The sequence below is a fragment of the Canis lupus genome, chromosome 19 (assembly GCF_003254725.2).
Source record: "Canis lupus dingo isolate Sandy chromosome 19, ASM325472v2, whole genome shotgun sequence".
NCBI lineage: Eukaryota > Metazoa > Chordata > Mammalia > Carnivora > Canidae > Canis > Canis lupus.
Genome location: NC_064261.1, coordinates 25841292 through 25864165, shown reverse-complemented (window position 1 = coordinate 25864165; position 22874 = coordinate 25841292). Strand labels below are relative to the sequence as shown.

The window sequence follows — 22874 nt, the reverse complement described above, 5'->3', positions numbered from 1 at the left end:
AGGAGCTTAAGAAACAAATATTTATTGAATGGCGGTTTCCTTTAGATCAAGAGCACAGGCATGATTTAGCAGGGTTTTCTGTGTTGGGTTTCATAAGGCTGCAAAGAGTCATCAGTGCTAGATTCTCATCTGGGGAAATATCCACTTCCCCACTCATGTGATAATTTGCAGCATTCTATTCTTGTCAGTTGAGGTATTTGTGGCAGCTTGCTTCTTCTAGGCTAGCAAGGGAGAGAGAGTTTAAGATGAGTCAGCTAGCAAAAGAGAGTCTTAAATAATAAACATAATCATGGGAGTGACACTCATCATTTTTGCCACTTTTTATTGTTTAAAAGTAAGTCATAGGTCCCACCAATGCCAGAAAACCAAAAGTCAACTCAAGAATCTTTAAAATGACAATTCATGAAAGGAACTAATTTCTTGATATATACAAATGTCTTCTTTAAATACGTATTCATTTATTTTAAAAGATTTCATTTATTTATTCATGAGAGACACAGAGAGACAGGCAGAGACACAGGCAGAGGGAGAAGCAGGCTCCACGTAGGAAGCCCAATGTGGGACTCTGGGATCGCTCCCTGAGTCAAAGGCAGAGGCTCAACTGCTGAGCCACCCAGGCGTCCCTTTTTTGAATCTTTAAAGTCTCAAGAACCTTCTCTGATCTGCTGCAGATGATTGTGATGGGTAAGAATCTGTGTATCCCCAAACCTTTTGGGCCCCAGATGAAGGGCACTTGCTGCCTGAAAGAAAAGATCTGCCAGTTGCTAAAGCTCCTGGGTTTCAAGTGCACCTTCATTAATGACTTTGCTTTGGGCTGGTGAGATTGGGGACCTCAAAACGGCGACCCCGGGCCAGCAACCTCCCAATAACGCCGCCTTGCCGCCCTACCCTAACTTAGCACACAAAGACCTGTAACCCTTGCCCTAACTGGAGTGCCGCCCCGCCCCCATCTTCCCGCCAAAAGCTCTTTATAGTCCCCCTGCCGTTTGCCTGGGTGTGACTTCCCCGGCCCAAGGCTTCCTGGCTCCCTCCCCTGCGGCCGGAACCTCATCCGACAGCTCGTCCCATTAGAAGCCTGTTTCGACCAACTTCTGCCCGGCCTCTCTATTCCATTTCACTGCCGATCGGATTAAACCCGACATTTGGTGCCTAAACAATCACTCACTGGCCCCCTGAGGGTACTTTTGCAGCCCAGTTCTCACGCACCTGGACAACCTCTAGACACCAGGGCAAGTGGCCCGAGGTCCCGCACCTCCGCCCTCGCCCCTCCCTCTGCTCCCAGTGCTCTATCGCTCAGATCCTTTGGGTGCGGGCGCCGCTCCCTCCCTCCCCTCCCTCCACCTATTCCCTCAGCTCCAAAAGCCCCCGAATCCTTTCCCCCTTCCCCTCTCTCGGAGTCTCCTGAGACCTTGGCCCGTCCACCTACTAAGGGGACACCAGCCCTCCCCTATCTGGAGCCCCCTGCCCCCTCTCCTCCTCCTGCCTCCCAACCGCGCACCTCTTTACCCACTTCTGACCCCCAACCTTCACCCCTACCTCCCCCCTGATCTCCAGCAGGCAAGATCCCGCAAGGTCCCCTCCTCCCCTGACCTGGCTTGCCCCCTTCCAGAGGTGGCGGGAGCTGAAGGGGTTGCTCGGGGCCAGGCTCCTTTCTCTCTCCAGGACCTTTCCCAAATTAAAAAGTGGCTGGGCTCTTACTCTGCTAATGTGGGAAACTATATCAAGGCATCCCAATATTTGGCCCAGGCGTAGGACTTGACTTGGCATGATTTGCATGTTGTCCAGACCACAACCCTTACACGGGAGGAGAGAGCGTGTCAGGCTGCTGCCCGAGAACACGCCGACCAGGGCCATGAGACCGACGCTGCTGCCCTGGGCGCTCAGTCCCTGCTGTGGATCCCGGCGGGATTATCAGGCGGGCCAGGAGGGCCACCCGTGCCACCGCAGGCCCGTCGTCTCAGTGCTGGCAGGCGGGCGGCCTCGGACAAGGCTGTCAACTATGATCGACTCGGGAAGTCGTTCAGAACCCAGGTGAAAACCCTGCAGTTTTCCTTAATAGGCTCACTGAGGCTCTAACCCAGTACACTCGCCTGGACCCTGCCTCCCCGGCCAGGGCTACTGCCTTGGCGACCCCTTATATGTCTCAGTCCTCCCCGGATATCCATAAAAAGTCAAAGAAGGCCGAGGAGAGTCCTCAAACTCCCGTTCCCAACCTGGTGAAAATGGCATTTAAAGTCCTTAACACCCAAGAGGAAGGGGCTGAACTTAAGAGGCAGGCTAGACTCCAGCAGAAGGTCCCACCCTAGACCCCAGCCTTGGTGGCAGCCCTGTGGCGGGAGGGCTCCGGGAGCCCACAGAAAGGGGGAACCGACAACACCCCGCCTGGGGCTTGCTTCAGACCTGGCACCGAGGGACACTGGGCCCGTCAATGTCCCAATCCCCAGGAGCCAACGCGGCCATGCCCTCACTGTCAAATGAGGGGCCACTGGAAATCGCCTGCCCTGGTCTTGGAGGATCCTCAGCGCCTCCATGCAGAGGAAACCCTGAGCCGGTCAGTCCAGCCTTCCAGCTACTCGAATTGGATGATGACTGACAGGGCCCAGACTTGGACACCCCCACACCTAGGCCGAGCCTAGGGTCCTGCTCCAGGTAGTGGGTAAGTCCATCCCTTTCCTGTTGGACATGAGGGCGACCTACTCTGTTCTGCCTTCCTACTCAGGGGCCAGTTTCCCCTCTCCAGTAGGGGTAGTGGGAATTGATGGCACTTCCTCTATTCCATGGACCACCCCACTCCTCTCCTGCAGACTGGATGGGTTTCCCTTCTCACATTCCTTCCTTATAATTCCTTCCTGACCAGCTCCTCTCCTTGGCTGGGATATCCTACACACCTCAAGGCCACCATTCATCTTTCTCCCTCACCCACTGTTTCTACTCACCTCCTCTTCATCAAAAGTCCGGACATCTATCAACTTCTCCTCGTCTACATCCTGCTACCCTTCTACCTACCCCTTCTACTAACCCAGAACCCTCCCATTCCTGCCCTCAACTCCTGGAGGAGCTGACTCCTTCACATCCAGGACTTCACATCCGATCAACCCCTCCCTAACTCTGACCAAATACTCTTTGTAGATGGTAATTCTCATTGCCCCAGAAGGCCAGAGACACGCATCATATGCTGTCATTACCCCAGATGCCACCCTAGAGGCAGTCCCCTCCCTCCCCGGGACAAGCTCTCAGAAGGCAGAACTTTCAGCTCTCACCAGGGCTCTTCACCTGTCCAAAGGGCAATGAGTTACCATATACACTGACTCCAAATATGCCTCCCTCCTCACACATACACATTCTGTCCTCTGGCAAGAGCGAGCTCGGGTTTCTTACAACCTAGGGAACCCCCATAATCAATGGGCCCCTCATTTCAAAACTACTAGAGGCCCTCAGCCTTCCCACTGAAGTAGCCATTATCCACTGTCATGGACACCAATTCTCCAAGGACCCGGTGTGCCGGGCCAATAACAAAGCCAATTCCACTGCCCTAGACACTGCCTTAGGCTCCTCACCAGCTCCCCTCCTCTTCCTCAACACACCACATTCCCCCTCTTACACAGACAGGAAACTCAGACACTAAAAAATGGGAAGAATAGCCGGGGAAAAAGGCTTTTCTTCTTTCAAAAGAAACTCACTCTTCCAAACCATTTACACATTGGTCCCAAGACCTTACACCAGTTCCTAGAACCGCTTTTCCACATCTCCTAACGGTTATCGGAGAGGTGCATTAGTCTTGTAAAACCTGCTCTACTGTAAATGCTCAAGGGGGAGTTTGCAGGCCGGGACCCAATCACCAGCTCTGTGGCTACCAACCTGGCAAGGACTGGCAGCTTGACTTTTCCCACATGCCACGCCATAAATCCTTTTGCTACCTATTAACCTTAGTGGAGACCTTTACAGGGTGGATAGAGGCTTTCCCCACAGCTCGGGAGATGGCAGATGTAGTGGCCACCCCACCATACTCATCAAACACATCATTCCAAGATTCGGCCTCCTGTGGACCCTATAATCTGACAATGGCCTGGCTTTCATCTCCAGCATCACCCAGCAAGTCTCCAAGGGCCTAAATATTACCTGGAAATTCCATATCCTATTCACCCCCAGTCTTCGGGTAAGGTAGAGCCGGCCAATGGCCTTCTCAAGGAACATCTCACCAAACTTACCCTTGAAACCCACCTGTCCTGGACAACCCTCCTCCCATTGGCTTTAACAAGGCTCAGAGCTACCCCTTGAGGGCCATCAGGTCTAAGTCTCTTGGAGCTTCTCTACTTGGGGCAGCCCTTCCTGCTCACTCAAAATCTTCCATCATCACCTCCTCCTCTCCTATCTTACCTACCTTACCTAACTCTTCTAAGAGCCCTCCTGTGGGCTCATACGGATTCAGTCACCCCTACTCCAGGAGAACCCACATGAGATACTCCCCAAGCCCTGGCCCCCGGGGATACTGTCCTGCTAAAGGAATTAGACCCCAAAACTTTACAGCCTAAGTGGACTGGTCCCTATACAGAGGTCCTTATGACCCCCATGGCCACCAAACTCACAGGACACCACCCGTGGGTACACATCTCTAAATTAAAGCAAGCCCCCTAGCAAGATGTATGGATGGCACAACCTTTAGGACCTACTCGAATACAGCTTTTGCGCCATCCTCCTCCTCCTGGTCCTACCTCCTAGTCACTCCACCACTGACCCTGGATTTAGGTAGAGGTTTTACATGACAGAAACCTGGAACCAGGGAATCTGGTCTCACCTTATTTCTACCACTGATTGTCAACCTTTAGGTTGCCAGGCTAGTGTCAATTTCACCTTTGATAGATTTTACTCCCTCCCTCCACCTAGTCCTGATCCTAGTTCTAATCCCATAATCTATTTCACCTATCATCAGACTCATCCTAACTGTCAAAATTATTGGGTCCAAACTAATGGAGGCTGTCCTTATTCTTACTGTAATATTCATCATCTTTGTCAGGGCCCTTTCACCAGTCCTTCTATGGCCCTTCGTCAACCTTGTCATTTCTACCAACAGTCCGGCAAATATGGCCTAACTGTTCAGGACCCTTGGGACCCCCGCTGGGCAACAGGGGTAATGGCAAAACTTTACCACTGGGGTTACTACTCCTACCCTACCACCTCCCTCCAAATCTATAGATCATTCATAAAGATCTTACAAAACCAACCCACCCTAAAAGATCAAGCTGACACCATATGAACACAGGAACAACTTCTCCAAACCCACCTACAGACTAACCCACCAGGGTTCCTGCCTGAGGCTTCTCCTGGGTAAAACTTTTGCAACAAGGCACTTCCTTTGCCAACCTTTCTGGCATGGGCAATCTGTCCCATTGTTTTATCTGTGCCGCTTTAGGCAAAACTCCCCTTGTGGCTGTTCCCCTCCCCAATGCATTCAGCAACACCAGCCCCACACCCACACCTCTGGTGCCACATCCCTCTCTCACTAATGTTCCCCTATTTACTGACCCTCTCATCCATCAATTCCCCTTCTGTTATTCCACCCCTAACTCATCCCTTTGCAACGTCACCTGGTCAAACGTCACCTCTCATCACGCTGCTATTGGCAGTTTCTTTTGGTGCAATGGCACCCTATCTAAATCTCTCAATACCTCTGCCTCCCTCTTCTGTCTGCCTATCTACCTAGTTCCACAATTAACTATCTAAAGTCAGGCAGAAATAGCCCTCCTTACCGGCCTTCCCCCAGAAAAACAAAAAAGGGCAATCTTTCTCCCACTGGTTATCAGGATCTCCCTGGGCTTAACCCTGGTGGCCACAGGATTGGGTACGGGGACCTTAATCCACTCTGTAGATTCTTCCAGGGACCTATCTGAAAGACTTCAGATGGCCATTGAGGCCTTGGCAGAATCTCTGGCCTCCCTCCAATGCCAGATAACCTCAGTGGCCCAGGTGGCCCTCCAGAACTGAGGTGCCTTGAACCTTCTCACTGCAGACAAGGGTGGAGCCTGCATGTTTCTCAGTGAAGGATGCTGTTACTACATCAGTGAAACAGGTATAGTCGAGACCAGTCTCCACACCCTCACCAAAGTTAAAATGAATTCGCGAAATGTCTCGGGTGTCAGTCAACCAACTCCTTTTACACCCCTACGTTTGCCTGCCCACCTCTGACATGCCCAACGATGCCCCTATATCAGCAGGAAGCAGTCAGATCTGAATCACTGCACCATTATAACAAAACAAAAAGATCAGAATGTTAGGCTGGCATGACTGGAGACCTCAAAACGGCCGACCCCAGGCCAGCAACCTCCCAATAACGTCGCCTTGCCGCCCTACCCTAACTTAGCTTACAAACCTGTAACCCTTTGCCCTAACTGTAATGCCGCCCTGCCCCCATCTTCCCGCCAAAAACTCTTTATAGACCCCCCTGCTTTTTGCCTGGTTGTGACTTCCCTGCTCTTTTCCTCCCCTGCAGGCCACTGGGAACCTCACCCGAGAGCGCGTCCCATTAAAAGCCTGTTTCGACCAACTTTTGCCTGGCCTCTCTATTCCATTTCACTACCAATTGGATTAAACCTGACATTTGCTACTTGACTGAAATTGGTGACTTCTGTGCTTTTGCCAGTCAATGTCTGCCAGGTACCCTTTGCCTTCAAATGGTGGAGGATGGTGCCTAAGCCCTGGGTCTAACACTGCCAGGCCTGCCCCAGTGTTAATGGCCCATTAATCACCATTCAACAGCGTTCTGAGTCATTGCCTCTTTGGAAAGCACAACGCTGCTTCCTTACCTCATCCACCCTTGTCCCTCAGGATCTGGAAGGGTGGTAATTGTCTCCAGCTTGAAGCCCTTAGAGAACTATCTTCCAGTGGGAAGTGGTTACTAATTATCTATTAAAGTTGTAGTTGTTCTGAATGCACAAATAAGTAAATAAATTTTTAAAAAACGTCTTCTCAAGGCTCTTTAAAATGACAACTTATGAAATGAGCTAATTTCTTGATATATACAAACTACCAAAAATCACTAAAGGAGAAATGGATAAACTGAACAGTCCTGCACTATTAAAGGCATTAAATTTGTACTTAAATCTTTCCCCAAAGAAAACTCAAGGACCAAATAGAATCACTGGAGAACTCTGCCAAACATTTAAGAAAGAAATAACATTCACCCTACATAAATTCTTTCAGAAAATACAGAACAAGATAACATTTTCCAACATTTTATGAGGCCAGCATAAACCTAACACTAAAATCAGAAGATGTTATTATAAGAGAACTTCAAGCCAATATTCTTCATCAAAATGGATGCAAAAATAACCTTAACACAATATTGAAAACAAAATGTAGACATTTGCAAAAGTGATAATACACAAAAACCATGCAGAATTTACCCCGAGAATTCAAGAGTTCAAATTTCAAAAATTAGACAATTTAATATAAGCAAACTAAAAAAAAAAAATGAGTATCTCAATAAGTACAAAAGAAGACATTGATGAAAGCCAAAACCACATCAAAAATCTTCAACAAATTAGGAATAGTAAACATTTTCCTTGATATAATAAAAGGCTTGGATGGACACTTCCATCTGACATCATACGTTATAGTGAAACATTAAATATTTTGTCTTAAAGATCAGAATAAGAGCAACGATATCTCACTTGTACTTCACATTTTTACGAGGGTTCTACTGTAAACAGGTACAACTAGAAATAAAAGATATAAAGATCGAAGAAGAAAACCTATATTTTCAGATGACTTGATTATTCTCATAAAAATCCAAAAGAATCGACAACCAATAGAACTAAGTTAATTTAGCAAGATCGTAGGATAGAGGGACAATAAAAAACATCAACTGCAAAAAAACAAACAAACAAAAAAAAAATCAACTGCATTTCTAAATATTAACATTTTAGAAAACAAAATTACATTTATATTTAAAAAGCATAAGAAACATTAAATATTGAGGAATAATTCTAATAAGAACTCTACTAGGCCTCTGCATTGCTGAACCATTATTGAGAGAAATTTTAAAATCTTACATTTCTCTTACATTTACATTGCCATGTTTACAGAATGGAAACTCAATATAGTTAAAATGCCTATTATTTCTAGAAAATATAGTTCAGTTCTAAAGTTTATGTGGAGCTACAAAGAATCTAAAATAGCTAAAATATACTTGAAAGAGAACAAAATTATAGGACTAGATTCCCTGAATTCAAAATTGACCTTAAAGTCACAACAATCTAGACAGAAAAGTACTTAGAGAACAAGCAGATTAACAGAATAGGTCCACACAAGATTAATCGTCAAAACTCACAAAACTGAACACCGAGGGTGTGTACTTTTTATCATATATAATTGATATCTCAGTACAACAAAAGGAAAAAATCAAAGTGAGAAATAATGAGTTCCTGAAATAAGTTAGTTACTACTCTGTTTGGTTCTTTGGTTCTAGTGACCGTTCTGTAATTTTATTTCTATTACTTCCACAAGTCTACGGCCATACCACCCTGAACGCGCCCGATCTCGTCTATTACTTCCACAACTGGTAACCCTACTTGAAGGCAGTTCCAACTTAACCTCTGTAATCATTTTCTGAAAAACATTTCCATGTTTCCTCCTAGTCTTCAGAATGAATCACAAATCAGTGAAAAACAGGATTTCCTGATCTGGGTTCTTCCTCTCTTTCCACACACCCACTTCCATACGTTCCTTTTATTGTACCTGGACTCAGTTCCTTGATTGTCTTGCTATATTACATGCTGCCCCACTTTCTCACTCCTCCCAATCTGTGTTAATCAGTGCTAATTTCATTGTTTCCTTGGCACAGTGCCCAGTACCTAATAAATGGGTCCTCAATGTAAAACTCTGCCAGACAAAGCACCTGGAATATACGAATTTTATAAAATGAATTTTATATTGAATCTTCTGATCCCTCCTATCATGTTCTACATTAGTGTTACACATACAGGCAGCTAAACTGACCAAATCCAAGTTTGCACCTGCCTTGCTTTTTCTTTTCTTTTCTTTCCTTTTCTTTCCTTTTCTTTCCTTTTCTTTTCTTTTCTTTTCTTTTCTTTTCTTTTTTTCTTTTCTTTTCTTTTCTTTTTTCTTTTCTTTTTTCTATTTTATTTCATTTTTTTGTGCTAAGCTTTTCAGGTTTCCACTAATAAACAAATATTCCACCATTACTAGTAAAATTAATCACTTAATACTAGTAAAAATACTAGTATTTCTAGATTTCCCTCTAAATATCTGGAAATTGGCTCCCAGGATAAAAATATAGAACACACAGTTAGGGGGAAAACAGTAAAATAGGGCTTTTATGCAATTTAAAATTATAGAAAAGTACTAAGACATGGGATAAATTTCAACTGCACAAAAATCTTTTTCCTGTCATAAATCCCCACACTCAAATTTTACCCTTTGCTACCTATGTCAAACTGACTTTACTATCCCAGCTAAGATACCTCCTCTTCCATGAAGGCTTTATTTTTATCATTATGCTTTTTTAATTTCTTTAGACTAGGTTGGATGCCCCTTTACATCACAAAGCTGTGCCTTATGATGAGAATCTCATCTCGTTCCATTGTAATTGCTTCCTTATATGCCTTCCTCACTGGACTATGAAGTTTTCCAGGGTAGGATACTACCTTATTTATATCTGTATTCCCCTGCACAGCATAGAGGGACTCCACAGAGCTGTGTGCTAAGTTAATGTTTGAAGTAGTAATGATTACAGACTGTCTGATTGCTTGAACAGAGTTTTTACACACCTCCTGGGACTTATAATATTAATCAAACTTGGATCATCATTGCCATACCTAATACTCAGAGAAAAAATGTACAAAACAGCCATGATGCACATATCCAAAAAAGGAGCTGTCTAGGAAAAGCATTTTCTCACTTGTAAGATGTTCAGCGTCATCCAATAAGTCAATTTATATGCATTTCTAATTAGATTTTCTAACAAAAAGTAGGTGATTTTTGAGCTTCTGCTCTTATTTTTAAATGCATTGATTGGCTTAATATCTTGAGATGGCCCTCCTATGTAATCCCAGGTAATGCAATGATCTATTGCTTCCAGTTATGATGTTCAAATACGTAATTGCAAATATTGAAAAAGAAATAAAACTCTGAATACCACACTATATTTATTTCAAATTCCCCTGTTTGTCTCATTCCAAGGATTATACTGCTTTAAAGGCTCATAAATAGTGTTTCTTCATTTCCTCTGTTGAGGTCTGGAAGGTAGGGTTTGATTTGTATTTGTCAACGTCTTAATTTCTTCCAATACTATTTCAAAAAAATAAGTTTTTCTTAATTCATTCTTCTTTGTATATTTAAGCTCTCTGACCTGGTGTGAATTTACCATCCCTATATTCAGCCACTTTGCTATGTCAGAAACAAATCCAGTAACAGCGAATATGCTTCACAGGATAAACATTTAGGAAAATATTGTTTTTGCATAATACTTTATTTTATGATAGGAATGCCCAGATTTTATTTTCTTCTTTCTGTGGTTCCCGCCCCCCCACCCCAGATTCATCTGCAGAACTTCCTACTGAAAATCTAATGAAAGGGAAACAGAAATGAATGCCAAAAAACACAGGGGCTACTATAGCACAATATCATAGATGTAAAAACCATGGAAATTTATTTCTCACAGCTTTTTAAAAGATTTTTATCTTATTTGAGAGAGACAGAGAGCATGAGCAGGGGGAGGAGCAAAGGGAGGAAATCTCAAGCAGGCTCCATGCCCAGCGTGGAACCCAGCAAAGGGCTCAGTCTCAGGACCTAAGCCAAAATCAAAAGTTGGATGCTTACCTGACTGAGCCACTCTCACAGTTCTGGAGGCTGGACATCCAAGATCGAGGTCTGGGTAGATTCAGTGTCTAGTGCAGACCTGCCTCCTAATTGGTGGATAGAAGCTTTTTTCACATAACCTCACATGGCCTGAGGAACAAAAGAGCTCTCTGAGGCCTGGCTCTAATCTCCTGATGAGGGCACCACTCTCCTGAATCAATTGCCTTCCAAAGTGTTCAACTTCAAATACTATCACTTTGGGGGTTCGGGTTCAACATAGGAATTCGGAAGGGATGAAAATATTTAGTCTATTGCAACTAGTAACTGTGACTGTATGTCGATCCACAACCAAACTTGCTAATTCTTCAAGGTGATTCACATTTGGTTGTCATCATCCAATCAGCAAATTATATACTGAAAATAACCAATAGTTGACTAGAGATAAGGCAATTTTTGTTAATTTCCTTTATTTCACTTTTGACTCACTCTGTTATATTTGAAAATTTATATAAAACAATATACTGGGCAGCCCGGGTGGCTCAGCGGTTTGGCGCCACCTTCAGCCCAGGGCATGATCCTGGAGACCTGGGATGGAGTCCCACATCGGGCTCCCTTCATGGAGCCTGCTTCTCCCTCTCTCTGCCTGTGTCTCTACCTCTCTCTCTCTCATGAATAAACAAAAACCTAAAATTTGAAAATTGGCAGAAAAGTGTCTTTTTCTGTAAAATATAAGTCTGCTGCATATAATTACTATTAATGCTACACTGTAGAATATTTCATATGTGTATATATATAGTGTTATAAAGACAAACTACTTTTTATCAATTAACCTGAGGAATTTTCATGTGTCATTAAAATATTCCACTAAAGTATCATTATTTGGCATTTAGAGTCTTTGTAAAAAGATTGTGGTTATAAATATAAACTCACACCTATCTTGGTTTGTAGTAATGCTTTAGGATATATTCCTAGATATGAAATTAGCACATCCCAGATTATGAACACATTAAAGATTTTTGATACATACTGGTAAATGGATTTCAAGAACTAATATGATTGTCTCTGGTCTGACCATTTTTATTTAAGTTATGAGTCAATTCTTGCATGTCCTGGTCATAGCTTCCAAGGAGAATGATAATTTCAGTAAGGAAGCATCATCATCCACTTTTTCCCCTTATTCATTTGAATTATATTGTAGGATATCAGAAAGCTATCAACAATAGCCTTGGCTGGACAGAGTTTTGCAAAGACCACACCATTCTTGAGGGGGCAGCATTGGTACTGGATGTACTAAACAGAGCAGTGGTAAGGATGAAAAAAACTCTGAGATCTCATAAATGTAATATTTACTAATGTTGTAACTTGTGCAAATTACTTAACTTCTGGGTTTTGGAGTCCCCATTCATGAAATGGAAATTCATCCTTCACTCGTTGATTCACTCAATCATTTGTTTAAAAATATATGTTAAGTTGCCTTCTATGTTCCAGGCACTACTGTAGGTGCTAGGAATGAAGTAATGAACAAAACACTCAAATACCTTGTGCTTATGGAGGTTATACTTCACTGGGAGAGATAAAGAAAGAAACAAATAGAAAACAGTATGCCATGAAGAAAAATTTAAATGTGAAGAGATAACAAGGCCCAGGGTACTTTTATCCACAGAGTTGAGAGAAGGTAGTGCCGAAGGGTAGCAGCTACACAAATGAGGTAAGGAAATGAGACTATAAGCGTATCTGGGCTATCTGAAGTGCCCACCTCTGGAATTTCAGTTTTGCTTTGGTTTGAGCTGTCAATAGAAAAAGCTCTTGGAGAAAAATAATATTCACTCCTATCACAGGCTTTATGAGAGGCTCAACTTAACCTGGTTGAATTTTCTCTTGACATATTTATTTCCTTTCTCAGCTAGTGCCCCCAGTTTCTGGAAAAGAAACTCAATAAGTTAAATGGAGAAAATCAATAAGAATCCAGCTTATTCTCCCTTAAAATATATTAGAAAGTAAGATATCAGCATTCAACACAGATTGACAGACTTCAGACACAGAAGACAGGATTGAAGGTGGATTTGAGATCTAAAGTTTGTTCATCTGGACTGGGTTTGTTCACTGATGAGGATAGGGGCTAGACTAAGTGATCTTTCCTTTTGTAACTTTATTTCTGTTGTCTACAGAACGATGAAATAACCATCACTTTTCATGGTTGCCGTGGAGATTAAATAAAATACTGAGTGCTGACACATGGCAAATGATAAAAGATTGTTAGCTACTGTTATTGTTGCTATGAATAAATTGGCCAAGACCATATTTCTCATTGTGATGCCTCCCAAGTTCCTTTTTAGTCATGTGGAGAACAGGCTTTGAGTCCTTAGATATCATGCCATGCAATCACCTTATTTTATCTTTGAGAACATTGATTCACAGGGGATGGCCATGGCCAGTTGGAGTCCTGAAGGTCTTCTTGCCACAGCCACCAGAGACTATCACATTACTGGGTGTACCTTATCTCTTATAATTATACCTTCACTTGGCATTCCTACCGAACAACTCCCACAATGTTTAATTTCTAGTTAAAACACTGCAGTTTGCTCAAGCTGACAGCTTCACCTCTCTCTGCATATGGTTTCTGTCAAGATACTTAAGAATTTCTTTCCTGCTGCCTTTTGATCCTAATTATGGCCAGCTGTAAACTAATTAACCTCTCTAGGTGTCTCCCAGGAGGTTAGAGTGCCCGGTAGCCAGGGCAACAGCGGCATTGCAGCTGGAAATAAATGATAACATAGCATATTGATTCGCCAGGCCTGCTAACCACATGGTAATTTCCTCACAGTCTTCTTGCTGGCAGAGATAACAAAAGCAATCAAGAGAGAGGCTTTTGTGATGGGTAAGGACTTAAATGTTCCTATTGTTTTAACTTTTTTCCACAGGCTAGTATCTAACTGGAGTAAACTGCAAATGAACGAATTAATTGATGAATGAGTGAATGAATGAATATATGTGAGTGAATAAAACAATGCACAGCTATGGCATAAAATGAACTAATCAACTCAAAGGTATTGGTTTTGTGTTGTCCACTATGTTATAAGGGTTTTGCTTCATCCACGGTGCTGGTGCTGGGAGGAGAGATATAAGGAGGTCAAGGATGAGCTGCAGCCCTCAAGGAATGTGATATCTAATCAAGGGATAAGGGAATCATTCCACCTAAAACTTCCAAATTTATGTTTCAAGACTTCTGTTGTGTTTTGTTTTTGTTTTTAATTGCTCTCTCTTTCTCTCAATCTTTGTGTATCTCTCTCTCCCTCTCTACTTATGTATACTATAATATACTAAAATATATTTTCACATAGATATATAAATATATTCATTTTCTTTTTCTATTTTAATTTGTATTCTCCACTAACCATTTCTGGGAAAAGCCATGTCTTTTGCAACATTGCATCTCCAATGATTTTACTGGGATATGTTCCATAAAAATTACTTGATTTGTATCACTGATTAAAGAACAACAACAAAAAATTCCTCTCTGCTGAATACAAGATATGAACTGAAATTTCAAGGTTATTAGAATGAGAAGCATCTTGGGACAAACTCCCAAAGAATTAGAGTCTATCAACACTTCTGTCTTTGAGGAAATATATCATTTTTTTCCCTCATGGTATTTAAATCAAGGGCATGTCTGTCTTGTCCCTCTCCTATCTTGGAAGAATAAGGAAATTGAAGGGATGATTTAGAAAGTTTTTTCCTCAGTATGTCCCAAATTCCCTCAAATATCACTTAATTTTCCTGTCTGCAACATGAGACAAATGTAAGCCCAGATGAGTGACATGAGTCCTACAAGATCACTAGACTACCTGGCAAATAAACTTCTCAAATCTAATCTTCTTGTGGTATTCAGAAACTAGAACCTAATAATAGTGTATAACTATTAGTTAAATTTTAACAAATAATGAGATTTTTTTTTTTTTTTGCTTTGGCTGTGCATATTATTTCAAAATAACTTCTCATATGAAAAGGTAATTAAGATTTTATTCTTGTGTTTCATTTTTATAAGGCTAGCTAGCATTCCAGACTTATTCTCTTAGATATGTTCTTCTACAAAAGTGATGACACCAAATGCCTTAACTGTAGACAGTCCATGACTAATTGTCTTAAATATCTGCTAAAATATAAAAATTTGACTTTTTATACATATATACATATATATCAAAATGCTTAGTAAAGTATAAAATTATTTACCATATGTATTTTAAAGGAATGCAAACTATTTAGCGGAGTTAACAATTCCTCATTACTCCTCAATGTTTATCCATCGCTATTTAATAATCCTGGATTAGAATTCCTTTCCAAGCCAATTCTAACATGTATTTTCACACTCAGCAGTTCCCAAGAAAATTAGGGTTCCCAAGAACACAGGTCTTCAGGATGTTATTAAATATATTACAAAATCAAAAATGTCAAATCAGTTTAAGACATGCTAGATTAGAGAAATTTTAACTTATCTATTTTCTGCCATACTATTGGATCTTTAATACAATTATTGGTATTGTGCAACCTCATAAAGAGCATGATTTCCAAATTTATTGACCAGTATTCTATCTTCCCTTGTCATTTTCTGAAAAATGCTCTCAACAGGGAAAGGTGTCCCAAATGCCCTGATAGTGTTCAGGTTATCTGAAGGTCTAATATTCTAATTCAAGTTTGCAAAATTTATTTTGTGCAACTTCCATTTGCTCTGCTTAGTTAAGAAGATGACAAACACTCCTATTCATTGCCCTCCTTATCATGAGCATGGTGAATTCTAATGTACCTCCCTGTACGAAGAACTACATCTTCTTTAAATCTTGCAATTCTTAGGAGAAACCTTATGACCCATTCCTTCCCTGTAACTTCACTAAACTATGTAATGTCCCAGAATTCCTTAGTTATCTTCTCCTTCACCTTCATCTTTTACTTCCTATTCCTCTCCTACCGCTCTTCCACTTCCTCCTCTTCTCCTCCTTCTTCTGCTCCTCCCCCCTTCCTCTTCTTCTTCCTTCTCCTTCTTCCTCTTCTCTTTCATGGGAAGAAGAGCAAAGAAGACAGAAGGATGAGATCCCCAGTGGCAGCATCACATCCCTGTGACTTTTAACCAATTACTTTACTACACTGTTCTTACACTTAGCCCCTGGCAGTTTGCTAAAGCTCTCCCAGCCTGATTTGCTTATATTGCTTCTGTTGACTCACTGACGACTACATTGAGGATTTTGATATTTGATAAATCTTGCTTCCTGGTAGAAGCTACTTTTCACCTAGGGAGGCAGGGAATTAGCAAAATTCCAGGCTATACTGGACTTTTCCATGTTATAAATACAAAAACAAGAGCCAATGACTTAACTAAATAATTTTTTCTTTATGAAAAATTATTTTCAAGCATTCTCCTCTCATATTTTGCAATCATGTGAGGTGCTTTATTTTTTTAATCTTATGTCTTATGGTACTAGAAGGAAAATGTACTTCTGACTGTATTAATATAAACAAATGTTTAATTATTTAAGGGGAAGTATGGAAAGAAATCTTGGTTTTAATCATTAAATGTTGTTAATTAAATGTAACTTTATTATTTCTAGGCATATTACTAATGTCAAGTGTTACAAAAAGATTCAGTGAGCAAACCCTTACAAATGTTTTAATATGTACACCTATTTTCTTTAATTAGCATGAATTCACATGCAACTTGTTTTCCAAGTTTTGTTGTTTTACTTCGCTTCCTAGGTTGAGTAAATATCCCCTTTGCTGTCTTTTTTTATCTTATTAATTTGCTTAGTAAGCCTTTATATATATAAAATACTAAAATAAAGATCAGACTATCCTCAAATGTTTTTTATTCTGATGCTCAGAGTACAATGTTTGTGTTGTTTAGCCAAAAAGGATAATTAAGTTTCTGACAAAATGGTGTCTGTAGATATTCCTCAAATTGAATTCAGGGACAACTTGGATATAGGGACAAGAAACAAAAAAATTCAAGGACAGATTAAAATCTTACTGAATTTATATCAAATTTTACTGAACTTAGACTGAGCATGTGTTGTACAAGCAAAGGTCTTAGAAACTGGTTTTTCAAAGACAGTCCTCTATTTATACATATTATCAAGTTGTGCTATAATTCTTTGGTTTGTACATCTCTCTGATTCCAGTAGGTTGGGCTGCTGGCAGACAGAGTCGGACCCAAGGATATTCTTAGGGAATTAGTGGAATAAATATTTAAATAAATAAGGACTTTATTTATTTATTTATTCATGAGTGACATAGAGAGAGAGGCAGAGACATGCAGAGGGAGAAGCAGGCTCCATGCAGGGAGCCCTATGTGAGACTCCATCCCGTGACCCCAGGATCACACCCTGGGCGGAAGGGAGGAGCTAAACTGCTGAGCCACCCAGGCGTCCCAGTGAGGAATACTTTTAATTGGAACTTCCAACCAAACATGTCCCTATGAGTCCTCCAAATTATTATTACCTAAATAACTATATATGTATATAGCCAGAATCATCCTGTGATTGAGTTTTGTATATTTCATGCTATCAATGACTTACTCATGAAGTATCATAGAAATAAGTTGTTGCTTTTCCAAAAACATGGAATTTGTATCTGTAGGCAATATGTATGCTACGTATGTGAAGATAGATACATACATAAATGTATTCTGTATATATATGGTATTTATATATAATTATGTATATGTACATATTCAATGTATTATGTATCTATTTATATCTATTTGTCCATTACAGAACTATTTTCAATTGAAGTAAGGCATAAGGGATAAAAGGAAATTAGCAGAGAATAAGAGAAATTCTAAAAAACCAAAAACTTAAGAATTGTGCAAAATTACTGAATTTCCAGTCTCAAAAAGACTTACTGAAAGACAATTTTCCTACATTAAATTTCTAGGAATGCTTAATATTTCAAAAATAAAAGACTCACTTGAGCCTCAATATGAACCTGAAATCAGACTTCAATTTATTACTGCCAATTAAATTGAAAGAATCAAAATGTAAATGAGTAACATTTTTCAGTGACCCATATATCAAAGCCAAAGCCAAAGACATATCTTCTTAGAAAAAGACATTCTAGCCGATTATCTCATTTTATTCTTCTTCACATTGGTAGGGAAGAATCTGGAAGCCATAGGACCTTGATCAGTTAATATGACTCTATAGTACTGGGCCACCAGTCCATGTCCAGACTAGTTTATTTATACACTTACTGTGTGCTGGATAGTATTCTACAAGGCTTGGTAGAACATACAAAGAGGATAAAGCTTAGTCCTTGAAATACTTGAAACTGCAGAGACAATATAGCATGATGCAAATATTTTAGAGAATATATTTGCAAACTATATATTTTATAAGAGATTAATATCCATAAAAACAAATAACTCTTAAAACTCAACAACAAAAAACACAAACCACCAAATTCAAAAAACAGGCAAAGGACTTGAATAGACATTTCTCTAAGAAAGACATATACAAACAGCCAATAAGCACAGGAAAAGATGCTCAACATCACTAATTATTAGGGAAATGTAAATCAAACTACAATAAGCAAGGACCCCTGGGTGGCTCAGTGGTTAAGCATCTGCCTTCAGCTCAAGACATGATCTGGGAGTTCCAGAATTGAGTCTCACATTGGGTTCCCCACAGGGAGCCTGCTTCTCCCTCTGCCTATGTCTCTGCCTCTCTCTGTGTCTCTCATGAATAAATTTAAAAAGTCTTAAAAAAAAAAACTACAATGAGCTACCGCGCACACTGATAGGATTGTAAGGATGTAGAGAAATTGGAATCCTTGTGTACTGTTGGGAATTTAAATTGGTACAGACTCTCTGGAACACAGTAAGTCATCTCCTCAAAAAATTAAAAATAGGGGTGCCTAGGTGGCTCAGTCAGTCAAACCGCTGGTTCTTGGTTTTGGCTTAGGTCAAGATCTCAGGGTCATAGGATTGAGCCCTGAGTTGGGCTCTGCACTTAGTGCAGGGTCTGCTTGAGATTCTGTCTTTCCTTCTCCATTTCTCCCTCCTCCCCATCTCATACTCTCTCTCTCTCTCATAAATAAATAAATTAATTAATTAATTAATTAATTAATTAATAAATCTTTAAAAAAATTAAAAATGGAATTGCCATATGATGCAGCAATCCCACTTCTGGGCTTTATGTAAAGACCTAAAAGTGGGGTCTCAAAGAGATATTTGCATATCCCTGTGCATAGCAGCATTATTCATAATAACTAAAACATGGAAGCAATCCAATGTCAACCAAAGGATGAATGGAAAAGCAAAATGTGGTAAATAATACATTGGGTTATTATTCAGCCTTTTTTTTAAAAAAAAAAAAAAAAAGGAAAGAAATTCTGACATATGCTACAACATGGATGGAACTTGAGAATATTAGGCGGAGTGAAACAAGCTAGTCCAAAAAAGTCAAATAATACATGATTCCATATGTCCCAGGTTCTTACAATAGTCAAGATTATAGAGAAAGAAAGTATAAGTGTAGTTGTCAGGGCCTAGGGAAAAGAGAATGGGAAGTTATTTTTTCATGGTTATAGAGTTTTAGTTTTACAAGATGAAAAGAGTTCTTTCTGTATATGGAGTCTACTGATGGTTGCATAAAATTATAAATGCATTTAATATCACTAAACTATACAGTGTAAAATGATTAAGATGGTCTGTTATGTGTATTTTACTGCAATAAAAATAGCTGTTCCATTTAGTTCAACCCAATAGTTAGTGTTCAATAAATTTTAGCAATCATTATTAACACAATATCTAGAGACTGGTTTTGTTCAACAAATACTTAGAATACAAACCAATATTTTCACATAAGCTAAGAGGCAAAGATATTAACTATTCTAACATGAGATGCATATTAGCTATATCAGATAGTAGGAACACAGTCAGCAAGAGCAGCACTTCTGTGCACCTGGATCACCTAGGGTATTTCTAGAATGTATATTCTTACCTTGTAAGGGTAGGTAGGGTTTGAGATTCTGCATTTCAAACCAGTTCCTAGGGAACACCCATTCTGCCTTCGCAGGCCCACACTGATCATTAGGAACCAGAAGGACAAAGAGGAAAGAAGAAAGTGACTGAAAGATGAGAAAGATGAGTGCCACCTGAAGGCAGCCCGATACCTTTTCTTAGCCAAAATGGAGGATTAGAAAGGAAATGGAGAAAGAAGATAGGCAAGAGAAATCCAGTGCATCCAGGAGAAATGTCATTGTTATGGCCATGGGCAGACAGAAAAAGCTCCCTGTAGGCCAAGTGTGTTTGAGTCACTGATGGGCTTAAGTAAACTTTGCAATCAGAGGTAAACCTGGGTTTTACGGAGTCTGAGATTTATTTTTCTAAGGACGGTGGCTCTTTCAAAGAAAAACTGTATGTATATACACACACACATACATACATATATATATATATATATACACACAGTTACATATACTGTATAAATATATACAAATATATATGTATAAATATAAATACATATACTATATTTTATATTATAAGATATGAAATTAGAATGAGAAAAAAGCAAATTTACAAACTTTAAAAGCTGTGTATCATGAATATCACATTATCAAAAAATTTAACATAATTTGAGGGGATTAAACCACATAAATCCTCAACTTAATTTTTAACCCACAGCCATTCCAGCAGCATGGGAAACATGGAGAGTATAATGGGAGAGAGTTGAAGTAGACAAATAGTAGCTATTTTAATCTTCTGTGGGCAATATATATTACTTTTGCAAATTTTATTGGATATATGGCCGTGTTAACACAGAGATAAGTAAAGAGTTTATGCAGATTAAGGTTTGGAAGTTTAAGCTTTGTGGCTTAAAGAGATATATACTTCAGCTTGGGCTTCTGTATTTTGCTGTCCCTGCACGTCCCCCAGTCCAGGGTGAAGATGTGGGCTGGGAGACAACTGTAAAAAGCATTTTCTCTGATGTTTGTGGCAATCATGTAAATGACCAGAAGATATCTCTATAAAATGTGCATGGGCATAATTGTAGCATAATTCTGTTGTGGATTAACTATTTAAAAGAGGACAGAGAAAGAGCATATGGCCTAAATGCAAGAGAAAATGAGTTGGAGAAACCAGGAGAAGAGATGGTAATTCCCAGCATGGAGTTAAATTATCTTGCTTTTTTTTCTTTTTCAAAATATGATTTTTTATACTTATTTTTTTAAGATTTAATTTTTAAGTAATCTCTACACCCACTGTGGGACTTAAACTCACAATTCCACGATCAGAAGTAAGGTCCTCTAAGACTAAGCCAGCAAAGTGCTCTTCTATTGACATTATTTAATGACTGAATGGAATAATGGGGTTGCCCATATGAGGCAAATGATTGGCAAAAGCTGCTTCTCCAATTATCATGAAAGGTATGTACCTACATATATTTCAGTACTTTTGTTTATTCTGTACTTTTTTTTCACCCCCTATAAAACAGACTATCATCTTGAATATGGCTTAACGTGATGTCCTTACACAAGAGTTGTCAACTGTGTCTGTGTGTGTCCCTGTGTGTAAAAAAAGAACAAAGCAAAGGATGAGTAGCTCTCTGTGGTTTAGCTCGGTTTCTTAACTACAGTGACTAGACACACTGGTTTGTGGTAATTCATCCTGGATTGTGTCATAAATAATTTTCTACCAATAACTGTTTAAGTACCAAAGGTTGGAAACAATTTTTTTTGAGTGTGAGAGGTTATCCCAATTCCAATATTATTATTTACTTTCATTTAAATATGGCACCTTTAATAAAGAAGAAAGAGTTGAATTTATAAATATTGTGCCTAACTCTTTGAACATAACTCTGGGTAGATCACATGAGCTAATTGAACACATGAACCTAATTCTTCACCATGAGCTATCACACAGAAGCAGAATGTCCCTGACCATTTTCCAAAAACTTAGTGGATTTAGAAATTGAGTTTGGAAAATCAACCCAAAGAATTATAAAGAGATATTTTTAAAATGGGAACTTACCATACAAAGGTTATCAATTTTTAAAAAGCTATCATATTTCAGTCCTTTACATCTCCAACTTTCTCAGGTTTTCAAAGGCAATCATCTCAAGTATCACTCCAGTCAAACCTGAGGTTGCTAGACGATGTCTCCAAGAGTTAGCAGAGTCTGAATGACTTTTTTTAGTCCCACCTCACTTCTGTTAGCATTTCCTCAGGGAGTCGATGTTGATATTGTCAGAGGTTTTGGCATGCCTGTCTTGCTACTAATGGATAGGACAGAGATTACACAGTCTACTTAACAACCAACAAGCAAGAAGAGTGTTTGGGTGTGAATATCGTGTTAGGTCTTGCTTTATTCTCAGTTCTCCTTATAGTTCCTTCCCCCTCATAAGGAGGAAAGCACTGGTTATCTAATCCACTTCTGAAATGTCTATTCTCTGTATGCAGTGTTTTGGAAGAATCTCTCCATAGATATTTCATGAAAGTTTATTGTAGGCTGTAAGCTAGCTGTGCAATATTCACAAAGGATAGTTAGCATGTTGACCACAAGGAGTTTGCAGTTGAATGGAAAAGACATATATGTACCAGATAATTCTAATGCAGTATGGTAATAGCAATTCTAATGCTATCTGTAGGGTTTGCTGTGAATGCAATGTTCCATCCAGACATGGAGAGCTCAGTGAGAACCAACCAAAGGAGGTGACAGGAACATAACAAGGCTATTGTAGTTAGAGAATGGGGGACAAGGAATAAGGTGGAATAAAACATAGTTGGAGAGATTGTTACAAGAATATTCCAGGCATATCAACCATATGGAATTTATTCAAAGGTGGTGGACATTTATTGAAAAAATGTAGGTAGAAGAGTTAAGCGATATGCTTCACACACAGGATGATTTAAGCCAGTTAGAATTATATTGCATTGGCCCAGAGAAGAGGATGTGGGAGGTTGGTTTAGAGGTAGTAGCCATGGTGCTGGTGAGGAATGGATATATTCTGTATACATTTTGGGGACAGAACCATAGGATTAGGTACCAGATTGGATGTGAAAGAAAGACAACA

The 22874-nt window shown here is 40.0% G+C and overlaps 1 long non-coding RNA gene across 1 annotated transcript in view; it reads right to left on the bottom strand.

Annotated features, from left to right (window-relative positions):
• Nucleotides 1–35: 35 nt before the first annotated feature.
• The window catches only part of LOC112652479 (uncharacterized), a 29993-nt gene continuing 7154 nt past the window's right edge, over nucleotides 36–22874 (bottom strand). The window contains exons 3-4 of the long non-coding RNA XR_003131494.3: nucleotides 21833–22076; nucleotides 36–221 (exon numbers count right to left, since the gene is read on the bottom strand). This is a non-coding gene — a long non-coding RNA (uncharacterized LOC112652479). The remainder of the gene's footprint in view (nucleotides 222–21832; nucleotides 22077–22874) is intronic.